At 45.8% G+C, this 20,874-nt stretch overlaps 1 protein-coding gene across 7 annotated transcripts in view; it reads right to left on the bottom strand.

Annotated features, from left to right (window-relative positions):
- The window catches only part of DDR2 (discoidin domain receptor tyrosine kinase 2), a 176,995-nt gene that overhangs the window by 131,717 nt on the left and 24,404 nt on the right, over window positions 1-20,874 (bottom strand). For 4 of the 7 annotated variants that reach the window (XM_070077432.2, XM_070077433.2, XM_017345725.4 and 1 more), the window contains exon 2: window positions 19,315-19,466. The exons of the other annotated variants lie outside the window; for them this stretch is intronic. The gene's annotated coding sequence lies outside the window, so the exon portion shown is untranslated. The remainder of the gene's footprint in view (window positions 1-19,314; window positions 19,467-20,874) is intronic. 7 annotated transcript variants of the gene reach the window in all.

Consider the following 20,874-nt stretch of genomic DNA (forward strand, 5'->3'; position numbering starts at 1 on the left):
AAATGCACATAGGAAAAATTATACATTGATGTCAGTGTTTTTGCATGAAATAGATAAAAGTGACTTTTAATTCCATCTTCCATGAGCTTTCTGAAGTGCCAAACTGTTGATGCTCAAAGCAAGTAGAAGGTAAGAGGTGCTCAGATCATTGGTGTCTTGGTCTTGGCTAGGCTGTGCTCCTGAGTTATTCAAACACAGTCTTGCTGTTATAGCAAAGGTATTTTGTAGATGTGACTAACATGCTCAATGGGTTGACTGTAAGGAAGAGCCTGATTCAACCAACTACAAAGCTTCAAAAAGCAGAGCTGTGACTACCCTGGAAAAGAAGAGAAATTCCCCCTATGGACGATAGCACCAGCCCGTGCCTGAGCAATCCAGCCCTTCCTGAAAAGCTATGCCTACTATAAAGATTGGGGACTTGCCTTCCAGCCCCCCACCATCATCTAAACCAGGGCCTTGCAAGAAATCTATTTATCTCCTGCTGGTTCTGTGTCTCAGGGTGAACCCCAATTGACATGAGCAGGGACAGCCTCCAAGGATCGCATCCATTCAATAAGGACTAATGAGTACTCACTAGATCAAAAACAACAGCTGGCAGGCACTGCTCCAGACAGCAAAGATGTAAAAGGGGCACCTCCTTGTGTGTTGTGAGGAATCAGTGCCAGAATGGCTACCTCCCCAGGGCACGTCCCATGCCAGGCTAAAATCCCTGCCTTTAGGTACTGGCATTGATGACGAATGCTCTTAAATGCCATTATGGTTTGCATGTGGTTTGTCCCCTGGGAGATTCATATTGAAATATAATCCCTATTATGAGATTTAAGAGGTGGGACCAAGTAGGACCTGTAAGAGGTGATTAAATATCTGCCCTCGTGTTAACCCATTCCTGCAGTTCATGGATTAATGGGTTAATAGGAAAAGTATCTGGAAAATGGCCAGGTTCCCTGTTTCCTGTCCCATGGTACCCTGGGTCATCTCAGGACCCTGCCAATAAGAAGTCAATATCAGATGTAACCACTTGACTTTGGACCAGAAATTAAGCCCAAATAAATCTCTTTTCTTTATGACTTACCCAGTATGCAGTACTGTGTTATTAGCCACAGAAAACAGACTAAGACAAATGAACAAACAGCACCTAGAATTATCCTGTCCCTATATGGTGGGTTAATGCTAACAGAAGTAAGGAAACACAAGCGTACTTAGCTGGCTCCGCGGCTTACTAGGCTAATCCTCCGCCTGTGGTGCCGGCACCGGGGTTCTAGTCCCGGTTGGGGGGCCAGATTCTGTCTGGGTTGCTCCTCTTCCAGGCCAGCTCTCTGCTGTGGCCCAGGAAGGCAGTGGAGGATGGCCCAAGTGCTTGGGCCCTGCACCCGCATGGGAGACCAGGAGGAAGCACCTGGCTCCTGGCTTCGGATCGGCGCAGCGCGCCAGCTGTAGCAGCCATTTGGGGGGTGAACCAACAGAAGGAAGAGCTTTCTCTCTGTCTCTTTCTCACTGTCTAACTCTGCATGTCAAAAAAAAAAAAAGTACTTCATCAAGGTTGCAGAAAATGAACTCAAAAGCTAAGTTTATTCTGGTGCAAATTTTTGAGACCCATGTTTTCATAGTACACATTTTCCACGAACTTTTTGAACACCACCCATCTACATGGATTCATTTCACTGAGGTAAAATCTTCACAGCTTTTCAGATGAGGAGAGTGCTATAAGCACAGCATGTTTCGAAGGAGGTGGCAGAGAGCAGCCCTCAGGGAAATAGATCTAAGTCACTAACAGGTGAAGGTTCCCGCAGGGAAAGTGGGGCCCTAACACACACTCTCCTACCCACTGCCAGGCCTCGCTCAGACCTTGCAAACCATGCAGGGCCCCTTCCTTTGGTCTTTCCAACTCTTCTACACATCTGGAAGGGAGGAAAGAGCCCACAAACATGGATAGCTTGTAGTCTCAAGAAGGTATATATTTTAGAGATTATAAATTTGAGAGTATCTGATTGAATCTCTAAAATTTGAAACTCAGGCAAATAAAGAAAACCCAAAGAACAACCACTCCAATGTGTGTTAAATAATTCCAGCCCTCTCTCCCAGGGATTTTCCACATGAATCTACAGGTCCACCCAGCTGGGATCCACACTGCAGATGTGCAGAATGGAGCCTAAATTGAACTCCATGTGGGATGTAGGCATTCCCTAGGTGTGTGGACAACCTTCGAAATGGAATTTTCCAGAAGCCTTTCTGATGAGGGACTGAGGAACCTCCAGGGACATGGCTTCATCACTTGTCCTAAGAAAGAGAGGGAATCAGGACCACAGGTTCAGGCCAAGTCGCCTGTCTATGTGCATGGTGAGGATAGCATGGTGAGTTTTGCAGGGTACTCTAGCTCATGCCAGCCCTGTTCATGCACCTGGTGGCCCGGCACTTAGAAGAGAGACCCTGAAGTTCAAATGGAAAAATCTGTTCATTTAAAAATCTATATATATTGTCTGAGAAGTACTGATAACACTGGACAGAAGGGGAAGCAGGTGGTAGCAGCTGCAGCAGGCCCCTTCCCGGGACCTGGGCAGGCCTCAGAAGCCCCAACAGCTTCCAGCATCACATGGAGCCAGAGCTGGAGCCAGGAGAGGAAAGAATGGCCACTTCCTCGAAGTAGGTGAGAGCGCCAGGCTCCTGGAGAGTCTGGAATAGGAGAGAAAGTGCCAGAGTTCCTCTTATTGAGACATGGACAAAGGGAAGTATTCATTTCAACTAACGTGGTAGCTCAGGGTTTGTTTGCACCAGCTTTGCTTCTGGGAATGATGGTAAAATAGAATACACACACACACACACACACATACACACATATTTTAAATTATCACAGTTAAAACAATGGGGTAACAGAGCACTCCATGGCAGAAAACCCTATAAAGCCAGTAGCTCTGCCACTATCAGAATGGTTGGCAGTCCTGTTGTAACAAAGTGTTCCCAAATTCAGTGGCTTAGAATGATGCGAATGATCTGGAGGTCAGAAGTCCTAAAGTCAGGTGTCAGCAGGGCTCCGTTCCTGCAGGAGGCTCTGGGGGAGAACGCACGTCCTCGCCTCTCCAGCTGCCTTGTTTGGCACACAGGGAGCAGGGCAGCACCTGTTCTCCTCTCTTACCTCTGCTTCCACCCTTACCTCTCGATTCTCACCCTGGTTCTCCCGACTCCCCCTGTTAAAGATCCTGTGATAATGTCATGACCACTCAGGTACAGCAGAATAATCTCTCTGTCCCCAGATCCTTCCATTAATCACATCCACAAAGTCCATTTCACCATGCAAGACAGCACATGCACAAGAAATGGGGTCTTCGCAGAAGTTAGCAAGTTATGATGAGGCCATCAGGATTAGGGTGCCGGGTAGTGGCCATGCCCTTTGTTAAGAGAAAAGAGAGAGGGATTTGGACAGAGAGACACCCAGGGAAGAAGGCAATGGGACAGTGGAGGCAGGGACTGGAGGGACTGCAGGGGTCAACAGAGGCTAGGATACTTCCCTAGAGCCTTCAGGCGGAGCGCCTTAGTTTTTAGGCACCCAGAACTGTGAATAATCTTCTGTTGCCTTAAGCCACTAACTTGGTACAGCAGCCCTTGGACACTGATAGGAATAGTCAAGTCCATAATTATTTTTCCTTTTTTAAAAAAAAGATTTTATTTATTTATTTGAAAGGCAGAGTTACAGAGAGAGAGAAGGAGAGGCAGAGGCAGAGACAGAGAGATCTTCCATTCACTGGTTCACTCCCCAACTGCCAGAGCTGCGCCGATCCAAAGCCAGCAACCAGGAGCTTCTTTCAGATCTCCCAGGCGGGTACAAGGGGCCCAAGGACTTGGGCCACCTTCTACTGCTTTCCCAGGCCACAGCGGAGAGCTGGATTAGAAGTGGAGCAGCCGGGACTCAAACCTGAGCCCATATGGGATGCCGGCCCTGCAGGTAGCAGCTTTACCCGCTATGCCACAGCACCGGCCCTATAATTATTTGTCTTCAGAGCTATTCTTCCTGTAACTCACAGGCGAAGGCCTGACATGCCTAACACTCACATGCTTAACCAGGGTCGTTCTGTGTGGAAGAATTCGCTTGGCTCTCCCCTGCGGCTGCGCCCTCACTTTCGGTGGCTTTCCTATAAACCTTTATTACAAATAGGCTGCAGGACCACGGGCTGTAGTTTGCCAATCTGACTTTTGAAATACTACATGAAGATGTTATTTGTCTTGAGTGCTGAGGTTTTTGGCATGCCCTGGAAGTTTGCGCCCCAGGCAAGTGACTCACTTCCCCACTCAAGTCCCAGGCCTGTCCCCCCAACATTTTCCTCACTGTGTCCATTCTTCTGCATTTTTCCAGGCTGAATTGCCCTCCCTCCATCCAGCCTCTTCCCAATGCTCTTGATTGCTGAGTAGTAAATAATGCTGGTCTCCAGCGACTCTGACAATTGATTACATCTGTGAATTCTAATAACCTAGCTGACACTTCCTGCAGAGAATTGAGGGAGATGTCAATTAAGGCCAATCCTAAGCAGATGCCTACGGGCCCTCCCTAGACACTCCCCTTGGGGCAGGGGTAGTGTTATTGCTTGAGATTGTAGGAGGGCTTTTTGTAATTCTCCTGCCACATTTATGCAACCTAAGGCATCCTCACCATTTGGATAGCATATTGAGAGCCTTGCAAAAGGGATGGTAGCTAATTAAAGGACAAGTCATCTTATGTAGGTCTTCTGCTCACCACTAGTGTATTTCTTCCACATAATATATTTTATTGAGTTGGGGGTGGGCTCTTTTATACAGTTTAATGCAACTGCCTGCTCACAGAGCTGTCCTTCTCTAACTGATGGTGGGTGTTCCCTCTTGGTCATGCTTTATTGTTGTGTGATAAAAGGAGCTTTGGAATAGAACTCAAGGCATTACAAAATCCGGGCTCTATGATAGTCCAGCTATGGGCATACCTAGGCATGTCATTTGTTCCCTTTCACCCTCCATTTTCCTCATCTGTGAAATGGAATAATAATCTCTGCCCTTCCTCGCTTAGTGGTTATGACCCAATGGAATAACAACTATCAAAGTGCCTTGCTACTAAGAAAAGTGCGGACACACAAGCTCCTGTGTACCAGGAGGTATGTTGTGGACTTGTTTGTAATCACAAAACACTGGACCTGGGGACTGGTGGTAAATCTTGGTATATTCAAGCAATGCGTAAGACTATCACTCTAAAACGTGTCAACTTGGAGATGACAGACAGAAACAAAAGCTCCATTCTGAAAATGGTAGGTGTGGATATAGATATGTCCATGCAACTTCAGAAAGTGTCCACAAAGACAAGAATCATACCTAACTTACAGAAAGTAGTTCTCCCCTGATAATCAGAAGAAATGACTAGAAAGGGGAATTTTGCTTCTTATATTATATAATTCTTCAGTGGTGGTAGTAAGGGTTAGTATTACTTAGCGATTTTCAGCAGTGGTACATAAATGCCAGCTGTCTTCACCTTGCAGCCATGGGCCAGATGGTTTTACACATCTGCTCTCCTTAAGGTGCACATTGTTAATCCCTAACCCGCTCCCCCACCATCGACCCCCACACATACACTTTCCCAGCAGCTGAAACACTGATCCCACAATGTCGAAGGGACTTGCTCAAGGTCGCATAACTCGTAAGGCAGAGCGCCACGGGTCACCCACTGTGACTAGACCCCTGTACTGTCCACCGTGAACACAGTCATGTCCATCCTTTACTTACCCCTTCATTCAGTCCACAAATACTTGCTGAATGCCTACCCTGGGTTTAGCACCATACTTGGTTCCGAAAGAGCTGCAAAGATGAAGAAGGCAACATTTCTACCCATAAGCAGTTCAAAGCTTCTTTTACAGTTAATAGGAAACAGAAGGGAAAAGAACGCCCCCTGGGCAGAGAGAGAGAGAGAGAGGAAACAGCAAGAACCTGTCCATCTGCCCTGGCTACTCTCGTGAGGGTGAGTCAGAGATGACTCTGACCAGCTCCTTCGAACAGTGTCTTTCACCCAGCAACAGGGCAAAGACACCCTCGGCACTGCAGTGCACACACACTCAGTTTTCCAACCCTTCCCCCTTGTTTTTATCCAAAAATGGACATGGGGTGGTACAGTAAAAAGAATGAAGCAAAGCATTTGTAGAAATTCGAAGGGATAGAAGGGCTGAGGTCACGTTAGGAGCTGGTAGAAGGCAAAACTACTCTGGTGGATCAATTACATTCACATTTATATGTTGGTGGTTAAAAGCGGAGGGGGGGGGGTCCTCTGACTCCAAATAAAGAAATACAGACTACCATAGTCCTGTGTGTGGTTTTTCTTGGATTTTTGGAACTGTCATAAACTATATTTCCCCTTCCCCTATGTATCTGGGGACCACAAACAAAGGATTTGAAGAAATAGGCACTTATATCTCTAAAGTTCACTTAATTAGGTTTTCTCCCCTCCCACTCCATTGGAATTGAATTTTTATTCAAATCCTATTATCCAGGGCCAGTGCTGTGGCATAGCGAGTAAAGCCGCCACCTGCAGTGCTGACGTCCTATATGGGCGCCGGTTTGAGTCCCGGCTGCTCCACTTCCAATCCAGCTCTCTGCTATAGCCTGGGAAAGCAGTAGAAGATGGCCCAAGTCCTTGGGCCCCTTGCACCTGCGTGGAAGACCTGGAAGAAGCTCCTGGCTCCTGGCTTTGGATTGGCGCAGCTCCAGTCATTGTGGCCATCTGGGGTGTGAACCATCCGATGGAAGACCTCTCTCTGCCTCTTCTTCTCTCTCTGTGTAACTCTGACTTTCAAGTAAATAAATAAATCCTTAAAAACAACAATAACAACAACAAATCCTATTACATGGGGCTGGTGCTGTGGCATAGTAGGTAAAGCCACTGCCTGCAGTACTGGCATTCCACTTGGGCACCCATTCAAGTCCCGGCTGCTCCACTTCTGATCTAGCTATGGCCTGGGAAAGCCAATAGAAGATGACCCAAGTCCTTGGGCTCCTGCACCTGCATGAGAGACCTGGAAGAAGCTCCTGGCTCCTGGCTTTGGATTGGCCTAGTTCTGGCCATTGTGGCCATCTGGGGTGTTAACCATCGGATGGAAGACCTCTCTCTCTGCCTCTGCCCCTCTGTAACTCTGCCTTTCAAATAAATACATAAATAAATCTTTTTAAAAATCCTATTATCTGTTACATCTTTGGCATATGTTATGGTTTTGATAAAAGCCAGTACATATGAGTGGTCCAAGGACTCACACAATACAAGTCACCATTAATGCAGACTGCTAGAACAAGCAAGATGAAGGAAATGGAACATGAACTAGAATGAGCAGAATTTGAAAGACAGAAGGAGGAGAAGGGTCACTTAAGGCAACAGTCACAGTCTGAGACACAGTGCAGACAGATAAATGACCACACCTAGGACAGTGAGGAAACAAGGTTCACCAAGGTTTAGAACTGCAGGGAGGCCGGCGCCGCGGCTCACTAGGCTAATCCTCTGCCTGCAGCGCTGGCACACCGGGTTCTAGTCCTGGTTGGGGCACCAGGTTCCAGTCCTGGATGCTCCTCTTCCAGTCCATCTCTCTGCTGTGGCTCGGGAAGGCAGTGGAGGATGGCCCAAGTGCTTGGGCCCTGCACCCGCATGGGAGACCAGGAGAAGCACCTGGCTCCTGGCTTTGGATCAGTGCGGTGCACCGGCTGCAGCGGCCACTATGGGGTAAACCAACGGCAAAGGAAGACCTTTCTCTCTCTCTCTCTCTCTCTCACTGTCCACTCTGCCTGTCAAAAAAAAAAAAAAAAGAATAATAAAAAAAGAACTGCAGGGATCCTTGTTTACACGCCCTTGTGTCACAGGCGTGCCCTCTGAGATCCAGACAGGTGACCTGACAGGGCAAGACCACACAGCAGTACCTACTTGGCCATACTGAAAGAAGCTCCTGGTCCACTTGGCAATTTTTAGTAATTCCTCAGTGAATAAGTTGTCCCCAGGAACAAGCAAAGGTTCAGAAATGGCAGGCTGGGGACTCACGAAAAACAGGATATTTGAAAGTGATTTTGATTTGAGTAGAAAATACATATCGGTAATTAAGAGAATTGAAATTGGAAAGATCAGTTGGGATTTGATGTAGACCAAGAGGTATGTACCTTGTTTTCCATGAAGGTAACAAGAACTACTCTGTACAATTAAACAGGCCTCAAATAGCAAACCTGCAATTGTTTCCAGGAACAGACTCACACAAGAAGATAATTCAGGTAGCATCAAGGAAAGATCTTTCAAGAGTAAAACAAAACCTCAGAATCCCAGGGAAAGAAGGAGCTACCTAGGCTTTTCATGTACTTTCTCTGAAAACAGCAAATAATTTTTATAATATCTTTCCTTTTTAAAAAGCTGTATGCTTTCTTTTATTTCTTTTTCTGATACAAAGTAATGCATGCTCATTTATAACTTCTCAAATGCATGACGAATCAAAAATACTTCCATAATGTCCTCACCTAAAAGCAAACATAACTAACCCTTTGGCATATTTTCATTCAAGCTTTCTTTTTCCACACATTTTTACATAATTGATTTCATATGTTTATATAAATTTGTGACTTTTATTTTCAATTCACATGATATCATAAATAATTTCTTATGTTGTCTAAAACTCTCCAAATCCATCATTTTAAAGGCTTATAATCCATACTGGCCATTTAGATCATTTTCTTTTTTATTCATAATGCTGTAATAAATAATTTCTCTGTGTATAAATTTTGTCTCTTTCAGCATGTTTCCTTACAGTAGAGTCATGAAAGTAAAATTCCTGGATCAAATAGTGCAGACATCTTTAAAAGTCATTCATACATTTTGCCAGATTTACTTAATAAGTTTAAAATTTGTATACAACTCTGAGGTTGGGGAGAAGGTTAGTAGTTTTTTGTTTTTTGTCTTTTTTTTTTTTTTTTTGACAGGTATTTGACAGGTAGAGTTATAGACAGAGAGAGAGACAGAGAGAAAGGTCTTCCTGCCCTTGGTTCACTCCCCAAATGGCCGCTGCGCCAATCCGAAGCCAGGAGCCAGGTGCTTCTTCCTGGTCTCCCATGTGGGTGCAGGGGCCCAAGCACTTGGGCCATCCTCCACCGCCCTCCCGGGCCACAGCAGAAAGCTGGACTGGAAGAGGGGCAGCCGGGACTAGAACCGGGTGCCCATATGGGATGCCGGCGCTGCAGGTGGAGGATTAACCAAGTGAGCCACCGCGCCGGCCCCCAGGTTTTTCAATCACTAATAAGTATTTAATATTTTAAGAAATAAGAAGTCTCCAACAAATGAATTTGTAGTGAAGGGAGACATCTAGGTTACATTTAATATCTACTCAAACCTTACTTTCTCCTACCTTCTGATCAATTCTCTGCCCCTCCCTTCCATCACAACCTACATCACCCTTGTCCTCTCCTAGCCTTCCAGACTCTAGGTTTTATCAGTTCTGTGATTTATGAAGGGGGATTCCGCTTTGCATTTCCTAGCACAGGGCTCAGGCCTCACGCAGAGGCTTGCGCACTTTTGCCCAGGGCTTTGGAAAGTACAGTTTTGCAACAGAAAGATTAATGGTGCTCTCCTGATGTGCATGGGCTGTGTGTTTCTCATTATCTTCCCTTGGATACAATCATTGGCTTTCCTTCCGAACCCACAAGAGGCTGGTGGTTGCTCCTTCCAGAGTAGGGAGTCTTCTCTAGGTCTCATACAATGGTGAATGCTGAGTCACCAGCCTCTCGTGTAGTCACCGTCTCCTCTACTCCACCTGGCATAGCTCGGCAGCGAACTCCCTCACTGTCCACTTCCTTCTTCCCATCCCTAACTTCTTTTCCTTCCAATCTTTCTTATATCTTACATCAAAAATCAAGTCTTCCTGGAGCAAAACTCCCGTTGTCATATAACTGTGCTCAGACATCTGCAATGGTTCTTTATTGCCTGCATGGGAAATGAGGCCCAATAGTTCACAAGGAGTCAATAAAAATGTTTACTGTGTGCTTTTTCAGGGGCTATGCCACAGCATTAAGCACTGTGAGATCTGTACAATGAGCTCTATGTCTAATTTGGGAGTAAAACAGACACATAAAAAGTTAAATAAGAAGGCTCCAGCTCCTTAAATCTGGTCCTGCATATTTGACTGGCAGATCACACTCAACTTGTTGCAAAGTCAACTCACTGTCTTCTCCCCAAATGTATGTTTTCAGTTTGATAGTTTCAACTGTGCAGGTTCTCAATCCAGGGCTGATACATATCAGGGACAAAGGAAGATTTCAGGGGCAGGAGATTTGGACTCTGCAGGGCTCATCAAAACCCAATTATTACTTCCTTGCTTTCTTAGTTGTGCCCAGGAGAAAAAATGAGTATAAAAACTAAAAAAAATTCCCTAATGTTGTGAGCATGTAATCTAATGAGAGAGACACAGAAGGAGTCCCAGGTACAGTGTCAACTCATACACTCCAAGTTTAAGTCTCCAGATCCTAAGCCACGCACTCAATTATTACGTTTAGGAGAAGCATATAGGGACATGTAACATATTTTCTTGGTGTTCTTGTGTTCTATTGAATCTCAATTAGCCCAGATATTGTAACAACTATCGTAACAGCTGTGAGCTCTTATATTTACAAAACACTCTTCCAAACAGTATCTGATTTAATCCTCATACCAAATTCACAAGGTATGTTTAATTTTACAGGTGATAAAACCATGCTTTAGGGATGTTAAGTCACACAATCAGTTCCTTTCAGTATAACAGATGTTATTAATTTCTAATATGTGTCAGGTACTAGGTAAATTATTGTACAATCTGAGACAAAAAGTGATAATTTACATGTAAACGTACAGATGTTGCTACAAACACAGAGATAAGGAGACACATAAGTGAACACAGGTTCAGGGAAGGTGGGGTGCATGGGTGAGAAGCACATCAACTGAACTAGAACATGAACAAAAAGTTAGCACACAGATGTTGAAACTGAATTTTGAAATCAGAGATGACTAACCTTTTCCTCACCTGCCTGTTACAGGGTAGGCTTTCAATGGATATTCATTGAATGAAAGAATGAATACATCAGATTTACTCTGATGGAGGGAATGGCTGAAATGTCAGCCCAAACAGTAACTTCAGCTTTGAAACACCTACATTCTGCCAACTGAGCTAATTAGCAAGTGCATCTTCGGACATTCCAGGAGGGCTACCTGGCAACGGGGCAGGTGGCTTTCAACATAAGGGCCTCTCATCACTCTGACAATCTCCCAGAATTGCTTGGAGGTGAGAAAGACTCTAGAACTCAGAAGAAAAGAAGACTTTCAACTTACATCTACCCCACTCCCTCAAAAAAATTTTTGGTGTCATGGGCTATGCAAAGAGGGAAACAGTACTTAGACTAAAGCTCTTAGAGCTATAGCAAGGATGCCCAGCAAATCCCACACTAAGCCTCTTTAGCTGCAGATAACTCTAGATTATAAAAAAATGATCCCAGGGCAGGCATTCGGCCCAGCAGTTGGGGTTACCAGTTAGGATGCTCACATCCCATATTGGAGTGCCTGAGTTGGATACCCAGCTCCACTCCTGATTCTAGCTCCTACCAATCCAAATCTTGGGAGGCAGAAGCCATGGTTCAAGTGGGTGAGATACTACCAACTGTGTGGGAGACCTGGATAGCGTTCCTAGCTCCTGACTCAGCTTTGGCATGTTGTTGCAGAGATTTGGAGAGTGAACCAGAAGATGAGAACTTCTGCGCTCGCTCACTCTCTTTCTCTCTCTCATAAACAAATAAATAAATTTTTTAAAATAAAAATTAATAAAGGTGCCCATTCTTCACCTACCTTCTCTGAAATTTGGTTCCAGAACGACATCTGGAATCTCCCAGGCTGGTAAATCAAAGCAGAGTGCCCACATCCTCCAGTGATCACAGAGGGCCCACCCCTCTCCTCCCACAACCTCCGGTTCCACAGTGCTTGTGAGCAGATGCCTCCACACCAACCCTCTCCTGTATTTCTTGCTCCTTGGCCCAAGTCTCTGCCTTCTGTCTCTGTAGGCTTGGCGTACACATGCAACTATTCTTGGAGCTTGTATGTGCCATCATTTCACAATTCAAAACCCCAAATAAGAGACAGGTGGTGGGATTCTCCAGAGGAATTAAAGCAAGAACTCCAAGCCCACGCTGTCTGAATCTGAATCTGGCTGCTCAGTGAATGGCCCAGAGGCGGGCAGGGACCAGCGCTATCTTTTCAGGAGTATGACTTGGATTATACCCAGCCAGCACAAGGCTTTTTATTCCCTTTCATCCCAAACATGTTCCTGCTCAGCATTTCTATTGGCTGTTTCTCATTCTTGGAAATTAAACTTACCTTGAAAAAGTAATGGAATCAATTTGTGAATGATGAATGATCAGATTAATACAATTGCAATGATTTCTTTAAGGAGAAAAGTATTAACTGAGCCTTGGAAAGACAGGCTCTGTGGTAACATTATCTGGATCTATTTTGGACTCAAAATTATTCATTGGACACTTGACAATTAGGATTTCTTACTCAGCTTTTCCATGAGTAGAGATGGATTATGGTTGGTTCTCAGGGATGAGCATTTGGCCTAGCAATTAGGATGCTAGTTAAGATGACTGTGCCCCATGTTGGAAGGCCTAGGTTAAATACCCTGCTCCAATTCCTGACTCCAGCCTCTTGCTAATGCATACCCTAGGAGGTCGTAGTGATGGCTCTAGTAATTGTGTGTCTACCACTCATATGGGAGACTTGGAGTGGGTTTCTAGCTCCTGCTTCTGCCTCAACTGTTGCAGGCATTTGGGAAGTGAACCATGAATGGGAGCTCTGTGTGTTTATGTATTTCTATCATCTATTTCTGTCTTTCTACTTCTCTCTCAAAAAAATAACTAAAAATTTGTCAAAAAAAAAGAAAAGAAAAAGAAGGTCTTGGGGTACGTGGCATGGCATAGCAGGTGAAGCAACTGCCTGCACACCATTGGGAAATGCTGAAAAAAAAATACTAGGTATGTTGAGAAAGGAGACCCCAATTCCCTCTCATCCATACTATAGGGGAGTTTCAGCAGCCCTGCATCCCAGGGAGCAGAAACTTTGAGCTCAGGAGGTGATTCAGTGACATGGCCAGCTAGGAACACCTAACAGCATTACTCTTGCAGCCCCCAACTGGGGACTAAAATAAATAGTGTAAATAAAAAATCATAAAGCAATGAGAGTTGAAAAAATAAGATGCTTGCTAGCAGCCCAAGATCTCCTCTAGGAGCAATGGGGTTTATTAGCTGGCCTTTAAATCTATTCTCACAAGCTATGAAGATGAGAGCAAAAAGAAGAATTGAGACTTTAGACAATGCTGGCTCACAGTGAGATATAAATAGATAGATAGACAGATAGATTAGACCCCTAAATACTTCCCCCATGCTTTATCATCGTTTGTTATTAAGTCTGGTTCAACAGTGTATGCACATTCAGCAAGAGGGACACCAAACATGAGCATTTGCCAAAGTAAAGCCACCCCTTCCTCTGAGAGCGTGTGTCATCCAGATGCTGAATCCCTACAACAGCACCAAGATGGGTGACACACCAGCAGCCAGGGTTCTCTCCAATCTGGCAGCTGCTCTCCCTCCCAACTTTCTCTCTCACCACTCCTTGACCCAACACCTGCTCCAAGAGGCTGTTGTTTCTTTCCTCCACTCCCCTCATATGCTCCCCACAGTCCTTGCTCACTCCATCACTCTGGGTCTTTGTTGCCTGGGTCAGCTCCAACCATACTGCCAGCCCACACTGTCACTTTTTCAGATTGAATTCCTTCCTAGCCACCAAGGTTGGGGCTGGGCTCCACATCCTCCATATTCAAGGCATGTTTGCCTTGACTCTCCCAATAACAAGTGTTCTCTTTCCTTCACCTTCACTCTTTTGACTCATGCTTACCTCCCTAGAGAATAATTCTCTTTCTTGTTCCTTGTTTCTCCCACAAGCCCATGAGAAATTTGGGCTGAGATCATCTCATTTATATTTGTAGCCCCTCAAACCACTCCAAGGCTTCCTTGCACATCACAGTCGCTCAGTAAACATTACTTTATCTTAGTAAGTATACATATTGCCAGGCTCAGGCCTTTGGCCTAGCGGTTAAGATGACACTTCGGATCCCAGCATCCCATGTTGGAGTGCCTGGGTTCAAGTCCTGGCTCCATCTCCTGATTCCCACTTCCTACTGTTGTGCACCCTGGGAGGCAGCAGGTGATAGCCCAAGTGGTTGGGATCCTATCAACCACATGGAGACCAGGATTGAGTTCCAACCTCCTGGACATCGGGGGAGTGAACTAGCAGATGCAAGCTCCCTTTCTCTCTCTCAAATAGATTTATACCTCTAGTCCAAGATTCTTAAATTCCATAAATAAATAACAGTTTGTTCTTTAGTCCACTAGTTCTGTCTCCACACGGCTGAAGTCCTTTCTTTTTTTTTTTTATAATTTTAATTTTTTTTTATTTTTTTATTTTATTTTTTTGACAGGCAGAGTGGACAGTGAGAGAGAGAGACAGAGAGAAAGGTCTTCCTTTGCCGTTGGTTCACCCTCCAATGGCCGCCGCGGCTGGCATGCTGCGGCCGGCGCACCGCGCTGATCCGATGGCAGGAGCCAGGTACTTCTCCTGGTCTCCCATGGGGTGCAGGGCCCAAGCACCTGGGCCATCCTCCACTGCACTCCCTGGCCACAGCAGAGAGCTGGCCTGGAAGAGGGGCAACCGGGACAGAATCCGGCGCCGCGACCGGGACTAGAACCCGGTGTGCCAGCGCCGCTAGGCGGAGGATTAGCCTAGTGAGCCACGGCGCCGGCCTGAAGTCCTTTCTCAGCTTAAGCTTTTCAGAACCTTCTGGAGCCTCTGCAACCTGAAAGGTCTGAGACTACCTTGGCACCCCTTACCTCCATTTCCCGTTGAAGGGCTGGTTCCTACGAGTTCACTTCCCGTCTGGTGCTGGCACACTCAGAACAGCTGTGGGCTCTCTGAGTCCTCAGACCCTGATCTTGACATTCTCTTACTTTTTCTTCTTTTTTATGATTATTTATTTATTCATTCATTCATTCATTTAAAAGGCAGAGTCACAGAGAGTGGAGGGACATAGAAAGATCTTCCCATCTGCTGCTCACTCACCAAATGGCCACAAATGCCTGGGGCTGAGCCAGGCCAAACCCAGGAGCCTGGACCTCCATCCAGGTCTCCCACATGTGTGGCAGGAGCTGAAGAACTTGAGCCACCTTCCACTACCTCCCCAGCCGCATTAGCAGAGAGCTACGTTAGAAGTAGAGCAGCCAGGACTGGAATCAGTGCTCATACAAGACGGTGGCATCACAGGTAGTGGCTTAACCCACTGTGCCACAATGCTGCCCCAACCTTACCTTTTCTTTTGTTCTTCTTTAATTTAGTTAGTTTTCATTTATTTGAAAGGCAGAGACATAGAGAAAAAGAGATGGACCTTTCATTCACTGTTTACTCTACAAATGACTGTATCAGCTGTGACTCAGCCAGGCTGAATCCAGGAGTCTGGAACTCCATCTGAGTCTCCCATGTGGTTATCAGGGACACAAGTAACTGGGACATTATCTACTGCCTCCCATCAACTGACCTTAAATTTTCTAAATTCATCCTGGACCACCCACATTCAAAAATCTCAGACATGGGGTTTATACAGCAATGTGGCCACCTTGTCTCAATTATCTCAGCTGTGATCCATTCCGTCACAAGCAGCAGCTTCCCAGGTCTGTTCCTACACAACCCCAACCTTCACTCAACACCCCACCACCTCCTCGCCAACACTTGGGCTATGCTGTCGTCTTGCCCTGGAAAGCAAGTCCTGCAGGATCCATGCAATCAGAATCTCTGAGCAGAGAGTTATGAGAAACAGACCGTTCCGAGGCAATTGCTTTGGGAAAAAGGCAGCTTCTAACTCATGAATGGCAGTCAAGTTACAATCGGAAATGCAGGATTTTTCCTTTTTAAAGGAAAAACTAACATTGACAGAGTTGCTTTTTTGAGCTGCTCTCCAACAATTCTGGAACAACCGTTTAGGGAAAGAGGAAAAACAAGAGAGTGTTAAGTAACAAATGGTGGGGAAGAAACAGAGAGGAAGAGGGAGGCAGAAGAGAAAATCAAAGAGGAAGTGGAAGGGAGGGTGAGAAAATGAGAATCAAAAGGAGAAGGGAGGAGAGAAAAGTGTGGAAGAGGAAAATGGCAGAGGAAGATCATACAAACACCAGCCACAGGTGCTGCAGTAGCCTCAACTGCCTGGCACTGGGATTGCTAACATCTGCGAGGGCACAGGACTCCTATCAGTTCATTAGAAATACCCACACTATGGGCCAGCGCCGCGGCTCACTAGGCTAATCCTCCGCCTTGCGGCGCTTGCACATCGGGTTCTAGTCCCGGTTGGGGCGCTAGATTCTGTCCCGGTTGCCCCTCTTCCAGTCCAGCTCTCTGTTGTGGCCAGGGAAGATGGCCCAAGTGCTTGGGCCCTGCACCCCATGGGAGACCAGGAGAAGCACCTGGCTCCTGCATCGGATCAGCGCGGTGCGCCAGCCGCGGTGGCCATTGGAGGGTGAACCAACGGCAAAAAGGAAGGCCTCTCTCTCTCTCTCTCTCACTGTCCACTCTGCATGTCAAAAAAAAAAAAAAAGAAAGAAAAAAAGAAAGAAAGAAATACCCCACACTATAAAACCTGTGCCAGAGGCCCCTGACCCCTGAGCAAATGACTAAACAGGATTCAAGAAGTTCAAACTGCAAAGGCTGTTGTTAACCTGCTCTCAGTATCCATTAAAGATGCAAGATCTTTGAAAAGTAGATGACCATACATCTAGATTAAGCCTCATGTTCAAAACTACCCATTAGTAAGTCCCCCTTCCTCATAGATGTTCCCATTCAAATCCTAAATCATTTAGTCTTTCTGTTAATAGGAAGCACAGGAGAAAGATTTATTAAACCTCTAAACAAACTGAAACACTCGGTTTCATTGTTCCCAGAAAAAGACTGACCAGAAGGACCTGAAGGACCATTGCCAGAATGTTAGAGATGGTTCCAGGTGGAACACTGTGATCACGTGGGTGGGGGAGGCACCCAAACCAGGCTGTGCAAGGTAAGGCTATCTATAGCACACGGCTTCAATAGTGAAATAATGATGTCTAGAAGCAGGTATTTAAGATCAGTGGCAGGAGAAGAAAAGCCCACAATGATAGTTTCTGAAAGGTAGAGCAGAATGATTCATAGATAAATAATGTTTGAGAAATCTAATGTAATAGGAAAACCCTACAGTAACATCTGGTTAGTGGTTAAGTGCGGCTATGAATTATTCCTTCTGAAATGTACACTGTGAAGGCTAAAGACCTCTTAGTTCTCCAATACCAAGAGTCTATCCGCCAGCACCGCAGCTCACTTGGCTAATCCGCCGCCTGTGGCGCCGGCACCCTGGGTTCTAGTCCAGTCGGGGCACCGGATTCTGTCTCGGTTGCTCCTCTTCCAGTCCAGCTCTCTGCTGTGGCCCAGGAAGGCAGTGGAGGATGGCCCAAGTGCTTGGGCCCCTGCACCCACATGGGAGACCAGGAGGAAGCACCTGGCTCCTGGCTTCAGATTGGTGCGGTGCACCGGCCGTAGCAGCCATCTGGGGGGTGAACCAACAGAAGGAAGACCTCTCCCTCTCTCTCTCTCTCTCTCTCTCTCTCTCTCTCTCTCTCTCTCTTTCCCTCCCTCTCTCTCACTGTCTAACTCTGCCTATCAAAAAAAAAAAAAGAGTCTATTAGCAGGAGGGAGGGAAGGAAGAAAGAAGGAAGGAGAGAGTAAAAGAAAAGCAAGTTTCAAGGCAATCCATTACAAGGTATTATACCATGAATCATCACCACAAGGAGGCAAAGAAGTAATGAGGCGTTCTTTAGATAATAAACAGAACGAGGTGCACAATCCAAGGAACATCTTGATAGTGAGAAGAAATCTGACAAATGTGAGAAAATACTACCTAACTTCCCATCCTTATCCAATAATCATTCCTCACTCACAAGAACCTGAAGATCCATATTATCAATTCATTCACTCATTCAACAAGTATTCCAGAAGCTGTGAGGTCAAGCCTCAGTCAAGCCAGTGGGTTCTCAGTGTCGTGTATGCATCAGACCTCATGCTAGATGCTGGGGATAAGGGCATGGAGGAGATTCGGCTTCTGGCTTCAGTAAGTTCCAGGCTAGGAAGGTCTCAGATGCGTGAAATTGCTATGGTTCAAGATGCACCAGTGGAATCTGAGCCAACCAAAGGATGAAGTGAGAAGTCCCATCCTGACCAAAATTCACCTTCAGCAGATCACAGTGATAGGTGGGAAAGCTTCCTGGTTTCCTAATACATTCTGTATTGTGCATCTCTTCTTGCCTTAAGTCCCAGTTAAGTGCCCTACTCATTTGTATTAAGTATTTCTGGGCTAGGTGCCTCCCCTGGTCTCCCATGCGGGTGCAGGGCCCAAAGACTTGGGCCATCCTCCACTGCCTTCCTGGGCCACAGCAGAGAGCTGGACTGGAAGAAGAGCAATCAGGACAGAATCCGGCGCCCCAACCGGGACTAGAACCCAGGGTGCTGGCACCGCAGGCAGAGGATTAGCCTATTGAGCCGCGGCGCCAGCCTAGACTCTCCTTTTATTCTGATTTTTGTGGTTTTATTAATTATTGTTTTACTCTAAGTCATCTCAAATTATTATTACTGGAAGAAAGTAAATTTCAGAAATTAGTTCTAATGAAAATATGAGAAGACAGAGGATCTCCAGTACCAAGAGTCTATTGGCCGGCACCACGGCTCACTAGGCTAATCCTCCTGCCTCATAGATGTTCCCATTCAAATCCTAAATCATTTAGTCTTTCTGTTAATATGAAGCACAGAGGAAAGACTTATTAAACCTCTAAACAAACGGAAATATTCGTATATTAAACTTCTAAACAAACCGAAATATTCGTAGCATCAGAGATTCCAGTGAGTTCTGTAGGAACAGAGAAGTCCCAGGGCAAGGTCAGCTAACCTAGCTCAAAAGACTTCAAAACCAACCTCCACTCTAGGGCTGGCCACAACCAGAGCAGGCAAAATGGAACAAGTTAATTGACAGTCAATATCAGGTGTCCTATGTAATCACATGCATTGTCCCCTCACTTGATATCAGCTGTAGTCATAGAACCCAAGTATCCAACTTTCCTGTGACACCTGCCAGAACAAGTGAAGGCTACCAGGGGAGCCCCACGCCTCCTGCCACCACCCCCACCTCTTGCAGCAACAGAGCTTCAATGACTGACCCTACTTACATCAACAAGCGCAGATCATTCTCTGTGGAGTGGGATCCTCAAAACAGCTGGCCTTTGCTTCTCTTCAATTATTTCAGCTTCTTTAAAATAACTGAAGCCACAAGCCTTGGAACTTCCTAGAGCACTGAACCCCAGACCACTTGTAGAACTCCCTTTATGGAGGGGACAAAAGGGAAAGCAATATGTTGTTACAAACTTCTGCTCCATTGCCATGTCTTTGTTCTTTGCATTCCTGTCCCTCACTGTACAAGAGAAGCCTTCTAAGTCCACCAGGCACTGAGGCGATTGGACAAGCCCAGGGGACCTCAAAGGGGTTGAGTTTACACCAACTGATATTCGCTGACTTGGAAATTAAAAGTGGGAACTTGAAACAGGTGCTGTGGCTTAGCAGGTAAAGCCACTACCTGCAATGCTGACATCCCGTATGGGCTCCGGTTAGAGTCCCAGCTGCTCCACTTCCAATCCAGCTCCCTGTTAGTGGCTTGAGAAAAGTAGAGGAAGATGGTCCAAGTGTTTGGGCCCTGACACCCATTTGGGAGACCTGGAAGAAGCTTTTGGCTCTTGGCTCTGGCCTGGCCCAGCCCCAGTCATTGCTATCATCTGGGGAGTGAACCAGCAGGTGGAAGATATCTCCCTCTCCCTCTCCCTCTCCCTCTCCCTCTCCCTCTCCCTCTCCCCCTCCCCCTCCCCCTCCCCCTCCCCCTCCCCCTCCCCCTCCCTCTCTTTTTCCCTCCCTCTCTATAACTCTGAATTTCAAAATAAATAAATCCCTTTTTGATAGTGGGAACTTTAAATCTGGTATACTTGAATTCATTAAATACTAGTAATTATGTCAACATAAATAGTAATTTTTATCCAAAAAAAATTTTTTTTTAATTTAGTGTGTAAGTGACATTGTTTTCCATTTTTGGCAATCTCTAGAACACAGGTGATCATCATGTCTGCTTATGGATTCACCTTGTGCCACTGTTACATTTCATTTTGCCTCTGGAAAATTCCACTGTACACTCCTGGGGGGATGAGAGTGAAGAAATCAAAAGCATCTTAGGATTCTAATGAAAATAATTTTGATCTTGTGGATCCCCTGAAAGGGTTTCAAGGACTCCCAGGAATCCCAGCCCATACTCCATATGATAAATCTCACTTTTGCCTCCAGTGGGCATCCCCTCCACCTCAACCTCGCTTCAGAGACAACCAATATCAGTTGCCTAAGTAGTTTTCTAGAAATGCTCTACTCATGCATCCAAGCTATGGATGAAGTTCCTAGAGCACATTTTACATACCAGGAGCCTAAAAACACTATTGGATACAATATATCTTATATTTTTATTATTTTATTTTATGATTTTTGTTTGTTTGAGAGGCAGAGAGACAGAGAGCTCCCACCTACTGGTTCATTCACCCAAATGCCCACAACAGCCAGGGCTGGGCCAGGCTGAAGACAGGAGCCAGGAACTTAATCCAGGTCTCTGACATGAGTGGCAGGGACCCAACAACTTAGGGAGGCATCACTGGATTCCCATTCCTGGATTCCCTGGCTGTGCAAGCATGGAAAGTAAC

Source organism: Oryctolagus cuniculus, chromosome 7 (genome assembly GCF_051225735.1).
Source record: "Oryctolagus cuniculus isolate XC-2025 breed Fujian yellow rabbit chromosome 7, ASM5122573v1, whole genome shotgun sequence".
Lineage (NCBI taxonomy): Eukaryota > Metazoa > Chordata > Mammalia > Lagomorpha > Leporidae > Oryctolagus > Oryctolagus cuniculus.